The sequence below is a fragment of the Corythoichthys intestinalis genome, chromosome 12 (assembly GCF_030265065.1).
Source record: "Corythoichthys intestinalis isolate RoL2023-P3 chromosome 12, ASM3026506v1, whole genome shotgun sequence".
NCBI classification, from domain to species: domain Eukaryota; kingdom Metazoa; phylum Chordata; class Actinopteri; order Syngnathiformes; family Syngnathidae; genus Corythoichthys; species Corythoichthys intestinalis.
In genome coordinates this window covers 23,034,060-23,049,918 of record NC_080406.1, presented here as the reverse complement: position 1 = coordinate 23,049,918, position 15,859 = coordinate 23,034,060, and the positions used below count along the sequence as shown (strand labels likewise).

Sequence of the window (15,859 nt, the reverse complement as noted above, 5' to 3'; positions counted from 1 at the left end):
TTACATGGCTGAATCCAACTGCTCCCTGTTACGACCAACGTAAGCTAAGTTTTTGTTTGAGCTAATGTTTTTTGATGCATTCGTAAATTAGTTTATAGATATATTTTGCCCTTTTTTGGTGGGAATATGTGTCTAAACCATTTGTTAAGAGCATTGTAAAAAAAAAAAAATGTTAGCATTTTATAGCATTTAAGTTAGCGGAATTTTGCAATATACGTTAGCCAATTTTTCTTTTGTTGGACATAGATCCTTATTTATTTTTATTGTTTGTGGCTCAGCTCAGGTATTTTAATTTATCATGTTCCTTGTCCGATTACTCGATTATTCCTACTATCTACTTCATCGATTAATCGACAAGTAGAATAATCGATAGCTGCAGCCCTAGAACTGACATCACAATATGGCTGCGCACGTAAATGGTATCTTTTTTTTCCTTTGCGTATTGAAATACTTTGAGCAACAGTCTTTCATATGAAGATAATTTATTGCCCATTCTACCAAATTTGTGCAAATTGCTGTCCCACAATAGTAATTAAAAGAAAAGGAAAAAAAGGTTTAGGTTTAACAAAACAATTAAGAATTGAGACCTTCAATAATCACCATGACTGTTATGATCTAGTTAAATGCAAGACTAATTATATTAGGTTGTGGCAAATTTTTAACTAATTCCAAGCATAAGCCAACCACGCAAACAAGTAAATGGCTAGTAACAAATATTTGAACAGTTGTACACACAACAAGGCATAACCGTATTTTGCTTTGCGCCTCCAAAAGTTTAGGTAGCTGTAATGATGATTTTGTAAATAGTTAGCTTAATTACTATCTAGTTACAGTATTATGTTTAACTACGTATATCGTAACATAATCTTAGGATATAGTGAAGGGCTGAATCCTTCATTGTTGTTGTTGTTGTTTTTTTTGTAATTGTGGGACAGCAATTTACACGGAATTGGTAGAATGGCCCTTATACTACGTAGTATACTCTTCCGTTTGAGTGTCTTGTCCAATGACACTTCAAAAATGGAAAGTTAAACCAGGATTCAAGCCTGTGAGCTTTTGGTTGCCAGATAACGAAAACTGCTCTCAATCGTTAACTTGGACCAACTTTTCACAATTAAATTTTCCATGTGATGTCTCCTAGCCAATCAGCTAAGAAAGGGAATCATGAAGAAAATGTAATGAACTGTTCTAATAGAATTAAAAATAAATAAAAAATAATGGTATCTAAAGACAGGCTTGCTTTATGACAGGGATCCCCAAACACCAGGCCGGGGACTGGTACCGGTCCGTGGTGCATTTGCTAACAGGCCGCAAAGAAATAATAATTTACTAGAGATCGCAATCTGGCCTGTGCCGATCTGTGTATGTCGCCCTCTAGTGATTGGCCGCCATTACTGGGGTGTTTGTACACCTAAAATATAGCACCCCAGTGTTAGTCAATGTAAACTGTAATGTTAACTGCTGTCGACTGCGTGCTGCGGGCGGCACACCTCAGCAATGGCGGACAGGGTACGTCTGGTCGTTTTGCTCGGATTAGTCATGGAAATAGCATCTATTTTTGTATCTATGTGTGCTTGTGCTCGATATTTAAATAGGCACATCAGATTTGTTCCCGGAAATAATAAGCCCACACATTAGCGAAGATGACTGAAAAACAGATTTTCAGTCTTTGGACAGCTTTTTAACAGGGAAAAGACCTTCTACAGCCAAGTCCATTCTGCATAATATGTGGCTAAAAGCTAGCAAATGAGTCACTGGGAGCAACATACCTCATTGCGAACCGTATTGCTAAAGCCAACAAACCTGTCACGAGCGGAGAAGAACTCATTAGGCTGACAACCGAGGATATTTGCCGTCAGATTTTAGAAGAGGCCAAAGTTAGTTTCAGCCTATGGTGGGTTACATTTTCCCTGCACTTAATGTTTGGTTTTAGCCCTCACGTATTATTTTATATTTACTGTACCACACATTGCTGGTCTGTGAAAAAATGGCCCACATCCCACCAGTCCCTGTTGCAAAAAAGCTTACGGGTCACTGCTTTATGATACTAAAGATACAAATGATGTTGTACTTGTAAAAAAAAAAAAATTTTTTTTTTAAAGTGAAGATACAGTATGCATTTGATAACGTGACAAAAAGGAGAGAGTACAACTCCATCAATCACTTGTACAACAGGTGACAATTTACCCATTCAGGAAAACCATTAAAAAGAGTATTGTGAATCACCTTGAAGCCTGTCACAATGGGACTGTTCGATAAAGTACATCATTATTATATTGAACATTTAGGCGTTAAATTGCTCCTATTATTGCTAGTACACGTTACTTGACGGGGGCAATTTCAAGCATAAAATGATCTTGTTATGTAAACAATAAACAACAACAATAATAAGCATACTCACAGTTGACGTCCTCCCAAATATATAAGTTCCTCCTTACAATAATGCCTCCGGGAGTGGCAGCAATTTGCCTGTTGGTCTCTTTCATCTCTTGATGAGTTTCCACGGACATGCAACTGTATCACACAGGATGACGACTGGAGAAGGAAGAGGACACAGGTCACCACACTCGGCAGGCTTCCACTTTCCTTGCAGCCTAAGAGGCCTCCCTTAAGAGGCACATAATAGCCCTAAAGAGGCGCTTAGTGGTCCTCAAAGTGAGCCATACTAAAACCAGCAGATGACATGTAATACAAAGAAAACAATGTAGTGATCATCGAACAGAGCTGAATATTAGGGACTTCTAAGGATGTCAAATCCTTCATCAAAATGACCTCTTATGTTGAAAGATGCGAGATGGGTTGTGTTAACTTGAGAGAGCTGCATTATTCAGATGAGGCCACAGTGGAGTGTCATGTAAAGCCTGCTCAGTCATCCAGGAGCTATCAGGTTGCACACGTGGAAGATCACTTTCCTCTTTGCACAAAAGGAGCAGAAAGGGAGCACTCCTGTTGCTGGGTTGCTGCCCACCTACAATCTCTTCCATCTCTCTTGGTGGTACTGGCCTGACTCAGCAAACAACTCATTAACTTGTTTATATTGCACTTTAACTCAGCCGCTGCCCTTGACGGCGATAGACGTCCAACTCTTTTTAATTGGGTGGGGCTGGCACTCTCCCAGTTCAAATGGATCCATAAGCGGAGTTTAAGGGGGGGGGGGGGGGGGTTTAAGTGTCATTGCATGTAATTGACTTCCCTATACAGTGCTGCTCAAAAGTTTGTGAACCCCCTCAACATTTTGGAATTTTCTATTATTTCAACCTGATTTCCTAATCAATCAATTCAGTAGTTTTTTTGTTTTGTTTTTTTAACAGTTGTGTTGTCGAGACTAAATTAAAAAGAGTTTTCATCAACTGATGTAGGTGCAAAATTGAACTGTTTGGTCACAACCAAAACCGCCATGTCTGGCGAAAAGTCAACACTGCATACCACCAAAAGAACTTCTCCCAACAGTGAAGCATGGAGGTGGGAATGTCAAGATCTGGGCTTGCTTTTCATCCTCAGGACCTGGACAACTCCACATAGTCCAGGGAATCATGAATTCTGAGGAATATTGTCAAATCCTAGAACATAACCTGACGCCATCTGTTTTGAAGTTAAAGCTTGGCAGAAGGTGGATCATGCAACATGATAATGATCCAAAGCATTCCAGCAATACAACCAAGGAATGGCTGAAAAAGAAGAAGATTCGTGTTCTGGACTGGCCCAGTCAAAGTCCTGACCTAAATCCCATTGAAATGCTGTGGCGGGACCTGAAGCGAGCAGTTCATGCCAGACGCCCATCAAACCTCTCTCAACTGACTGCGTTCTGCAAGGAAGAATGGGCAAAAATCCCCCAAAGTAGATGTGAGAGGCTGATTAGTCACTACAGAAACCGTTTGGTTGAGGTAATCTCTGCAAAAGGAGGCGCAATATCCTATTAACTGAAGGGGTTCACATACTTTTGCACACATGATATCTGAGTTTTTCTTAAATCAACCACTTTTGTTAAATAAAGAATGACAATATAACTATTTCTTTTGTTTCAGTCCATTATTTGGAATGTCAGTATTGTGGATTTGGGTATAACTTAACATTTAATAAGGTTATTTTAGTTTTTTTTACAAAAAATCTGACCATCGCTGTGGGGTTCACAAACTTTCCAGCAGCACTGTATATATAAAAGTTGTAAAGCAAGAAAACAAACAACAAAAATGAATGAAATGGGCAAAAACCGATATTTCTATAATGGGTCAAAATTATTTTTCGAAGAGATCATGTGACTAGCACGTTAGACAGTCATTTGCTTTGCATGTTATTTTTCAAAATAAAAAATAGGCGAGGGCATTTTTATTTTTCAAATTAGTTTTTTTCTTTGATTGAAAAAAATATATATATATATATATATATATATATATATATATATATATATATATATATATATATATATATATATATATATATATATATTTTTTTTTTTTTTTTTTTTTATTGAAGCAATTTTTGGGGGGATTGGATGATTTAGACACAAATGTCCTACCCATAATATGGCCGAAACACAAAAAGGATTGCTAAAATCAAAGAAAACTTTTTAAATGAAAAATTAAGTGTCCAAATAAAACTTTCTCAAACATTTTTTCACATTGTAAAACTTTTCTGATTGAAAATTTTTTTTTTCTTATTTCTTTTGAAAATATATATTTTTTGTTTGAAGCAACTTATTTTTTGATTGAATAATAAAGACACTAATGTCCTAGCCAAAAATGATGCCCAAACACAAAACAACATTACTTCAAACAAAAAAGTTGCTTCAATCAAAAAAATAAAAAAATAAAACACATTGCATTCAAACACATTTTTTTCTTTTTTTCAAGTGACTTTTTGTGTCATTGAAAATATATATTTTTATTGAAGCAACTTTTTTTTGATCGAATAATGAAGACACAAATCTACCTGCATACGGCTCCGCCCAGGGGATACAATTTTTGACTGAGGTAACTACATTGTCACGACACCGGCAGGTGTACCATATTCAATGGATGATGATCTTGACGAAAAGTATAGCTGTCCTGCCAGCAGCCTGATTTAGAATTCCCTTCAAGAACGATAGGAAACAAAATAACGCTCATTTCTCTCATCAGAAGTCTGTGAGCCACTAAGTGACACTGCAGTCATGATAGCATTGTTAAAACAGCACATTGTATGGTGTCCCAAGATGTTAGAGCAGTAAAGTTAGGAGAAAAAAGGTCTGGCGCTTCATAACTTGTCAAAATGAGTAAAGCCATTAGTTAGTAAAGGGTTAAAGGTCTGCTTTTAAACAGAACACTATATTCTCATTAGAGCTAATAAAGATGTCAAAATTAAAATCACATCTTGGCCTGCAGAGAATAGTCATGCCTTGGTTAGATATTGCAAATTTTAACAAACGATAATAACTGGAGAACACCACAAAACTTTTTAATACTGTCAAAAATGTAGCATTAATTAGCATTTTATTATGTAATAAATGATTAATTTATTTATATAATCATGTAGCGTTTTACTGAATATACAGTAACACTTAGTCAATTTGCTTAATAATTATAAAACAAATTATTTGTAATATCTTATAGTGAGTTGTTGCCATATAGCATTAACTATCCATTTCGTAAAACGCTTGTCAATTTACTACATGGCTATAAAATAATGTTTCAATTACATTACCTAGGTGTGGCTGGCTACTTTCCACTATGACAATAGTACCACCTACTGCTCAATAAGAGAATCACAGGCCTTTCAAAATATTTTCAGCTCCAGCATTGCTTTATCGCATTCCTGATGATTTGATTCATGTCGGTATATATGCCAGTATTCCACGTATGGACATAATTAGTACCATCCACGTTTTGACATGTTTCGACAGAAAAAAATTACAATGAATGAATACAGTGTAGTTGCCTTTCATCAACTCGACCGAGGGGTGGCAGTATGCTGCTGAGGTCAAAATAGGTAACCAATAATCCAATTATCCAACATGAAATGGTGCGTGAGTGTAAATCTAATAGTCGAATGTTTTTTCTTGATCATTCAGCAGCCAAAACAGTGAGAGCATGTTAAAATTGTGTACTCAGCAAAAGTTTTGAAAAAAAATTGACTGTCATACATTATTTATTGAACAAAAATGTTAGTGTAGTGCAAGGACGTAGGTTTGGTCTCAACGTTAGTAGGGACGATATAACAGCATGTCCACTTTTTTGTTGGGGACGGAACATTAATAAGACCAAACAGATTGGGTGAACGAAGGTCAGGGCTATACATTTCTCATGAATATGAGCCTAATTATTTGATAGGCTAAATTATCAATGCAAAATAAATCTGTATTGATTTACACTTTAAAGTGCATACGACAGGAGGAAAACAAGTCTTAAATAGGATTATTATGTGAATTAGAATCATTTTTTGAGAAGATTCGACTTTATACAACAATTTAGCAAAGCGCAGATGACGAGAAATTAGTCTAATCTGCCGGTTAGCAACGCCTACCATTATAGGGCTCTAGCGTCCCCAACAGGTGGATGACGTCAGCGGAGTCACGATTTCATCTGATTTAGTATGCTGCCCATTGAGGGGGAATTATTCACAACGAGGAAAAAGCGACGAAGAGAGTAGCAAAATGTCATTGTTTCAGTCTCTCTACTCCAATATTATATATAGAATCTAGAATCTATATAGAATATAGAATATATATAGAATATAGAATCTGAAAGATATTTTAAGAAGGCGCCAAGATGTGGACATCACATTTTGTGTCCTGTAGGCCACACTTGTATAACAAATTTTAATATTGCATACCTGTCATCCAGAGGCCATTAGCAGCCTTACAAAAATGACGAATGCCCTTACAAATTTGTGACTAATCTTACAACACATAATATAGTGTGCAACATGAAACAAAAATAAAACTCCATTTTTAAAATAACATGAATTTATTGGTAATATTGTAACATATAACCTCGTGCAATCAAAGAATAATCAGTATCTTCAGCTACGTCATTACTAAAATTTAACAGTGACGTTTGTTATAATTGTATGTAGCACTTTTTGAAATTTCAATATTGTCTTGATGGCTGCACTTCAGCTCGTAACTCAGTTTGACTTGAAGGTAGTTCGTTAGTGTGTCCAATTATAAATTAAAAAGGTCAATTGATAAAATCAACTTACCGATGCAATCTTTGATTCAGGGAACATTTCTTTTGCCAATTCTGAGAAGTGATCAGCAATTGTTGGAGGCAAATTATGTTCGGCAACAAATTGGCAGAAATTTTAATATTACTTTTAAAAAGTAATTAATTACAGTTACAAATGACTCCTCCCATAAAGTAATTGAGTTAGTAACTTGGTTTCCTGAATGTAAGCGTAATTAGTTACTTGGCAAAGTAATTGGTGTTACCTTTAATGTTTTTTTTTTGTTTTTTTTTCATTTAAAAAAAAAAAAAAAAAAAAACATAGTAACCTTTGCTATGTTTGGAAGTAATTTAATGTTGTGAATCAACTGTTAAAGTTATTAAAATTGCTCCCGTTTTTGCATTAGTTCCCTTCTGTCTACTTTCGACATGTCAAAGTTTCAAAACTGTTTCATCATTTAAAGATATTCAAGTCAAGATTTTTCCGATATAGGATTATTTTAGATAAAAAGTTACTTAGGTTCGCTAGGAAGGTTCACTACAACAGAGCCTTTCTGAGAAGTCTACTGCTTTAAAATGGTGGCCGTTTACTAACACAGCCGAGTCTGTCATTTTGCATGTAGTTCTATATACATGTGATATCTAGGCGTAGATTGTAGGCTGTCGGCTATAGTTAGGAAATATTGGCGCCACGTAGCCTAGCATCGCGTTTGCTACTGCGTCACAACAAACACTCTTCTGTCTCCGTGTCTCTGACTTTTCTCGTGTCGTTCAACCAACGTAGTAACGCATAGTAACGCACCTTGTCTCGTTGCCGAAACGGTGACAAAATCCGAACGGAGAAAAAAAACGTAATGCACGAAAAACGTACAGATTTTGAACATTTAAAAATCAGTGCTCACTTGTACAAATTACGCTGAAACCGTACAACTTGACAGGTATGGTTTTGTAGCCTTGAATGGACATCTGTCGCAGTCAGTAGCAGCTAACTAGATAATACACGTGCCACGATTAGCCAGCTACTGTAGTAGCTACTGTCCTTTTCATTGAGTAAACCTTTTAAGTAAGCTTGAGAACGATAAACCGATACAATCGAATATCCGGTTTTACAGGTGAGAGATACAGCTGTATCGATAGTAAAGTTAACATTCGACAGTAATTAGCCATTAAATATTCAATGAACCGATAGTAGAGATAGAATTCGGCTATTGCGAGCACAAGAATCGGCCTCTAATGCCTAGTTCAATCTATTGCTTAATATGATAATAATTTAGCTTTTACCTCACATGCTGCGCTTGTGTCATTCACCACACAGCGCACTTAGATTCTGACCACCGTCGTGGTTGCCTCAACTTCCCATTCATTTCGGCAGAACCGCTAGCAGTCCCCGTCGTTACCCGATCGTCACGGCCGTGTCATAACGCGAGAGCTAACAAAACCACTGTAACGCACGCTCCGTAGCGTTTTCTTCACAGTCCAAAACGAAACTAGTAGTGGCAACGAATCAACATGCTAAGACAATGGACAGTTTGCGCACCACGCCAGCGACGTACAGCGATTGATTTTCAACGCACCCAGGAAAACAACAGTCGGACTTTGAAGTGACGAAGGCAGCCAGATCTGTTCGCATGGGACAGAGCTAGTGTGAAGTGTGAAGCGGTACAGAGATCGCGAGTTTTTAACCCTGAAAAATAACCCACTACAATGGTGGAAAGGGCAGCACGACCCTCTGGAGATTTTGTTTCCACGAAACGCACTCTACTTAAACATGAACATGTGGATTAGTTGATCTTCCTCAAGAAAAATCTGCCCTTCAAAAAAGATATGGACAGTGATGAGGAATAAAAATGTGGAAGCACAGGCATAAGTGAATGACTTGCTGTGTATAGGGTTAAAGTAATGATTATTGACCTGTCTGTCTAAAATGCCATGTTTTTATTCCCCAGTTATACCAGTGGTAAAGCATAATTTTTTATTTATTTATGATAACACTAACAGGTTTAATTCTTTTTTTCAAGAGCTGCTGCATATAATATTTTTTGCTTGTAAGATGTTTACGTTGAAAGTTTGCACTTAAATTACTTACCTATTGTGTTCAAAACACCAGGAAATACAGTAATTAAATTACTGCACTTTATTGTTGTCTGTCACTGGAGTTTTATTGTATTATCAATCCCATCCAACAAAATGACGGTCATATAGTAAGCCTTTTTTTTTTCTCATAAAAAAATAAAATATAACATTGGTATGACATTTTGTTGTTTAATTTTGCTATTACAAAATGTGGTCTTTTTTATATTTTTAAAATACTGTACGAACACACACAACAAATGTTTACTATCGTATCGTTTTCACTCTGTATCGAACCGTATCGTTCTTAAACTGTATCGAATTATATCGAATTGCTCGGCCTTAAAAATGTATCGTTTTTTAATCGAATCGTAACCTGTGTATCTAGAAAATACATATCGAATCGGCTTCATGCCAGAGATTCCCAACCCTACTTTTAAGTATACTTTGCCAAATAAATCAAAGAGGAGTAAACACAGATGTAGGGATTAAAAGTGTGTGCGCGTGTGTGTGTGAGGGGCGGTGGGTCCTGAGAAAAATAAGCAGAGTAAAGCTCTTTGACAAGTCTAGTAAAGCACAAAAACGAGTAAAGTATGTGTTCTTTGTTACTTCTCACCATTGCATTGCCTGGTGTCCAAAGCCAGTGCAAAATGCGTGTTTCGAGAGCTCTGCGGCTGCTGATTCGTGGTGTTCAAGCCCTGATTGGACGGAGGAAGTCACGTTGCCCCGAGAGCCTGTCAGTCCGATGCCGCACCATTGTTCCCCGGCAGCCGGAAGGAAGGAAGGCTGCTGCTGAAAAGGCACTGAAGCGTGTGTCTACCGAACCGGTTCGTCTCCCGACCCCCGCTCGGTGGCTCCCCGCCACGGTTTGACTAATCCCACCGCATCGGAGGCTCCTCTTGCATGGAGGGCACGCCGAGACACTGCATGGAAGTGAGGGAGGGGCGTTGATTTAATTGACTGGCTGCAAACGACATGAATGGTGAGTGGCAACCAGTGTGAACACGATTGGCCTTTAAGTTAGTTGACTACATTTTCAGTGCCGCTTCTTTGCATTAAACCTTTACAATGATTGGTTAATTTTTATTTTCATCATTTGCTATGCAGTATGTTACATGACATTTGTCCAAACTCTGCTCAGTGTCTGTCCCCAAAATTGTGGCCACATTTTCTTTGTCTTGCCTGCCCTGAGCAGTGCATCAGTTTCCCTTATTCTGCTAAATGCATGTGTCAGTGTTACAATACTGTAGCTCCAGTCATTTATGAAGGGTGGGCAGGTGTGGGCAGGCACGTGTGTCACCCTGCTTTCAGTCTGACATAAGACTGTAGCAAGGCCAGCTTCCTGAAGAGAGTCTGGATCCCTGCAGAGTCCACTGCAGTACAGGAAGTCTAACACCCACCTTCCTTCGCCGCCTCCACTGGGATGCCCCATCTGCCCCCCCCCCCATCATCTCTCCTCTTAGTGCCAAAGTTTCCTTGCATGATTTCTCTTCATTTCGGCTTCTTACATCAGGTTGCATGAGCTCTTTTTCTGCCTTACGTTATGCAACCTGCTGCAGAAACTGATGGTGTTTTTTCCCTCATCATCCTCCACAGGACAGAAGCAGGCAATCACAGTGTAACATCGTTTTCTAAAGGTAAGATCACATTGTTGGGCGGAACTGGTGAAAGCTGTACGTGTACTTGCACACAAAACTGTTGCTACGCTGCCTCAAAAGACCCTGTGGTAATACGACATGATGTGATGTTGATGCAGTGTAAAGTCAACACAGACATCTGCACCAGTCTCGCCGGATTATACCACAGAGACGCCTCTGATATCACTCTCATTAAAAGAGGACTCTTTAGAATATTTATGGCCAGTTTGATGTGCGGGGTTTGTTATGAATCACACATCAGTGGCATGAAAACGTTTCTGAGCGTTGTTCACGAGGTGTTAAAAGACGAGCATATATTTAAGATGTTTGCTTATCAAGATTGAAATTGTTTCATTTATATCTCATATTAAAGCTATTCTTTTTAGATTAGCATTGTTAAATTTGCAAAGGGGTGGAAAACCTCTGGTTGATTTTTATGTCGATAAAATGGGGAGTATTTTATATTGAAACATGGGAATTGATGTGAAACTATCATTTTAGCATAAATATAAACATTTTGTTTCACCATAAGCAGACATTACAGTAGCTTAGCTGTAACGTATCTCAGAGTTAGTCATATCTCAATTACCACCCCCAGCCCAAATTCTATCTCTGTCTTTGCAAGAGCTGTCACCATACTCAACTCAAGTATGCACTGAAATGTCACTGTCATCGCAATGCTAATGCCACAACATTGTCACATGCATCTCACGAAGTAATACGTTTTCAGACATCTGTCTCAATCGATCCATAGTCTTGGTACTCCGTAACCAATATTTGCAGAGTTACATTACAGCATTTTTGCACTATTACATCAATATCTATGCACAAACTTCATATCAATCATATCAAGTCAGCCATTTGCCTCCTGGTCCGAGTACTGTAAATTGTCATATATGCACTGTTATATTACCACTACATCACCACTTGCTGCTAGCCACTTACCACTTTATTCCTAATCTATGTACATTGTAACCTACCGTATTGGCCCGAATATAAGACGGTGTTTTTTTGCATTGAAATAAGACTAAAAAAGTGGGGGTCGTCTTATATTCGCGGTCTAGACATTATACCCATTTACGATGCTAGATAGCGCCAGATATCATTGAAGCGATGTTCTGTCATGACAGATCTCTGCTACTCCCAAGTTTAAACAGTCTGTATTATTTTATTACAGTGTTTTTCCTTATTCAGATTTTTTTCAAGACTACAGTTACAGTTAGACTTCACTTTGATGGTTAATGCAGTTATTGCAATTTTGTTTTTTTATCACAGTAGATTGTTTTTTTTACATTTCAAAAACCAGAAGATATTCATTTACAAATGTAATTGCGCTTTAGTTTACATATTTAAATGTTCAGATATTAAGATTTGAATGAGGCAAAATAACATGCTTTTTCTCTCAAATAGATTGTTATAATCATTTGTTTCAAATGTACTGTAATTCTGTATAAAAATTTGTTGTTCAAAAAGTCTTTTTTCAAACTTGAGTCTTGAAAAAGAGGGAGTCGTCTTATAATCAGGGCCGTCTTATAGTCGGGCCAATACGGTAGTTTTATATTGGCCTTATTGTACCTTTACTTGTTTTCTGTAATGAATAGTATGACGAAGCTTTAAATCTCGTTCTGCTCCCTACAATGTCAATAAAGGCCTTCTATTCTATTCTATTCTATTCTATTCTATTCTATTCTATTCTATTCTATTCTATTCTATCGATCTATACCCTATATGTCATTGAGCCTTCGAACTTCTGCGTCAAGGGAACTTGCTGTTCTTTAATTCACCACCAAGCCACTAGAGGGGTGTGGCTTTGTCTTTGTACAGTTTTGAGGGACTTGTCAATTGATGGCAATGGAGATGGAACATGTGTATTTGCAGCTGCAGTTCATCAATACTAAACAACAAATGTTGTTAATACAAATGGTGAAGTGTAGGCGAGAGAGAAGACGTTTACGAATGTTTGAAAACGACGGTGATGTTGTGCTGAACCGGAAACAACGTTCTGAGCGGACCAATCACAGTCTTTGACGTTCACTACGCGTTGAAGTGACGCGTAGTATTTTTGGAGGCGCACGCCAGGCTATGGCGTAGGGTCGTAAATCGGGTCTGGGTTAACGGCGTAGGTGCGCCGTCACCGCAACACAGAAGCATAAATCAGTCTTTACAATAGGCATTTTTTCACCAATGTAAACCTCAGGTGCTTATTTGAAAAAGAAACAATGAAATAGGGATTATTTATCATATTGTCTAGAATGGTTCTCAACCTGGATTCGATCGAACTGGTTTCTATTGGTTTTGATTTTTTTTTTTAAATTATCTAATTCCAAACAGTTCAGTGTAAGCATATATGAAACTCGTGGGGTTCAGGACCTTTAGCAAGGATAAGAACCACTGGTCTATATGTATACCGGTACATTGTGGTTATGAATGAGTTATACGGTGTGTAGTCTAATATTAGAAAATTATTTTAAATGCCGATAACATAATTTTTTTATGCTTACCAACAATATTGGTGGCATTGCTATTTTGTCCTATGCTGTCGTATTTGTTACATACTGTAACATTGAATCGAATTTACTGTTTTAGGTAAGACGGGTACTCACTTAAAGATAACTTAAAGACAGCTTTTTTTTTGTCCTGATTTTGACAAAGTTTTATAACAGTTCCAAAACATCAAACATAATTTAGCCCTCAAATATACAGCGGACACGAGACAGCAATGTAGTTTCAACTAAATTGCTCAGATTCGTTGTTAATGAGAAAATTTCCAATTCACCATCTTTGGGCTAAGTCAAATTATAGACAATGTTACCAACTGCTAAACAGTGTCGCTAATACTGTTCCACTAAAAATGGACGGGACAAAATCAGTCTACTGTAAATAGTTAACACAATCCATATGACATGCTTTTAAATTGGCTGCTGACCAGTTCAGGGTATACCCCGTTTCCCTTCCAAAGTCAACTGGGCTCGGCTCCAGCACACCCGCGAGCCTTGTTAAAGATCAGCTACACAGAGAATGGATGGATATGTTCATCTGAATTGAATTTAGGATGAGGGGAAATGGAGTGCAATTGTATCAAATTATATAGCAGTGGTACTCAATAACAATTTTAAAGAGCACCCAAAAATATTTTCACTGAGTCATCTATCTATTTTTTAAGGTTCTATGAGGTCCTTTAGCATGTACTGTAATACTCAACCGATTTGAGAAGGAATCCAATCGGAATCAGATATGCCTACAATCTGAATGCAGCTTTAGAGACCAATGTGGTTAAATCTGCAACATTTTTATAGTTGACATAGCGCTTCCTGTATTATACAGTGGTACCTCAACATACGAAGTTAATTTGTTCCAGGACCTTGTTTGTAAGTCGAAATGGTCGTATGTCGAGCAGGACTTTCCCAAAAAAATAAATTATAGTTCCACTGCCCGAAAACCTACACTAAAACCTAAATAGACAAGTTTCCTGAGCGAAATATGGGCGGCGCTATCTTGACAAATTCCTGCTTCGACCGTCCGGTTTAGAAAAAAACTCATGAGTTGCGGTTCAAGTTAGCAGTGTGTTGACGAAGCTGCAAAATCAAGCCAGAGGAACCCACGGAATCTCCAAAAATGGATTCAGCACGACGTAGATGAGACGTGGATGAAATTTTATGATCGTTCTTATCACTTTGTTGATCATTCGTGGACAAAATTATAACAACCAGTCAGCCTGTGTTGAGGTGAGGTACAGATTGATACGCTGGCCACTTGAGTGACCAAAATGAGGTGAAATTACAAATTATATTAAATTTGCGGAATGCGGAAGGGCTGACACGGATTTTGTTGTTAAAAGGAAATACTACAAGGTATGTACATATTGTATGCCATTCTTTTTTATTGCAGAGATTGATCGCAATAAAACATTTGGACAACATGATTCCATTTCTCGTTTTATTTAAAACGATTGGTGCATGTGCAAAACAGGTCAATAATTCAAGATTTATAAAATAATGAAAAAATAGCATACGACAATGTGATATCAGACAGCAGATCAGGAGCCTCGACAAACTTTCACCCGACATTACGGCCTCCAGACGGGCTTTCTCCCGCTGTCTTCGGTAATTCCGTCTCCAATAGCGTATCTTAAAGTAGCTGCAGTTAAAACGCTCGGAGTTGGATCTCAGGATTGAGCTGATAGTCCTCCGCGAAGTGAGCCACTGCCTCCAGCCCCAGCCTCTCTGCTGGTCGTCTCGATATATGTCCATCAACGTACAGTAAGTGTCGCTGTGAGGCAACTTATCTTCCTTTGCCTAACATCGTTTTCCACCTGTAAACAAACGAACAAAAAACTTGACATGATTATCACCAGACTAGCAGCAGATACAGTAGTTGTAGTAAATAATATTAAAGATCATCATAATTACAATCATCATTGTAATAACAATATCAAAGGCAACAAGTCGTTTCATGCGCAAGATTTTAGCTTTAGTATTTTTTTTTAGCACTGGACACATGAAAATGCAGGGATAGGAAGAACATACCTGCCATAACACACCGGCAACATGGCTACAAAAACACCCGGTCTTTGTGGTAGCACGAGCTTGGTTCCACATCTGCCTTCATTAACATTCTCCCCTGTTGTGATGATGGCAGATGGATGCGGTATCTCCAAATTGTCTTTTTTAAGGGATTTTGATGAGTAATGTTACTCCAGCTCCACTGTTGTTTTGGATGGAGAAATTCTAAAATGGAACATGGACCTCGGAAACCTGTCTATAAATACTGCTATTACAAATGGCAAATACACATAACAAAACAAATAAATTATAAATACAAATCGGGATAATATACCATATTGGCCCGAATATAAGACCGCCCTGATTATAAGACGACCCCCTCTTTTTCAAGACTCAAGTTTGAAAAATTACTTTTTGAACACCAAATTAATTTTTAGACAGAAAATAATTACAGTACATCCGAAACAAATGATTATAACAATATATTTGAGAGAAAAAGCATGTTATTTTG

The 15,859-nt window shown here is 37.7% G+C and overlaps 2 protein-coding genes across 2 annotated transcripts in view; one reads left to right on the top strand and one right to left on the bottom strand.

The window, feature by feature from the left end:
* Positions 1 to 10,102, bottom strand: part of xirp2b (xin actin binding repeat containing 2b) — a 115,759-nt gene extending 105,657 nt beyond the window's left edge. The window contains exons 1-2 of the mRNA XM_057851767.1: positions 9,826 to 10,102; positions 2,402 to 2,535 (exon numbers count right to left, since the gene is read on the bottom strand). The gene's annotated coding sequence lies outside the window, so the exon portion shown is untranslated. The remainder of the gene's footprint in view (positions 1 to 2,401; positions 2,536 to 9,825) is intronic.
* csrnp3 (cysteine-serine-rich nuclear protein 3) overlaps positions 9,926 to 15,859 on the top strand; it is a 47,877-nt gene continuing 41,943 nt past the window's right edge. The window contains exons 1-2 of the mRNA XM_057851778.1: positions 9,926 to 10,191; positions 10,806 to 10,846. The gene's annotated coding sequence lies outside the window, so the exon portion shown is untranslated. The remainder of the gene's footprint in view (positions 10,192 to 10,805; positions 10,847 to 15,859) is intronic.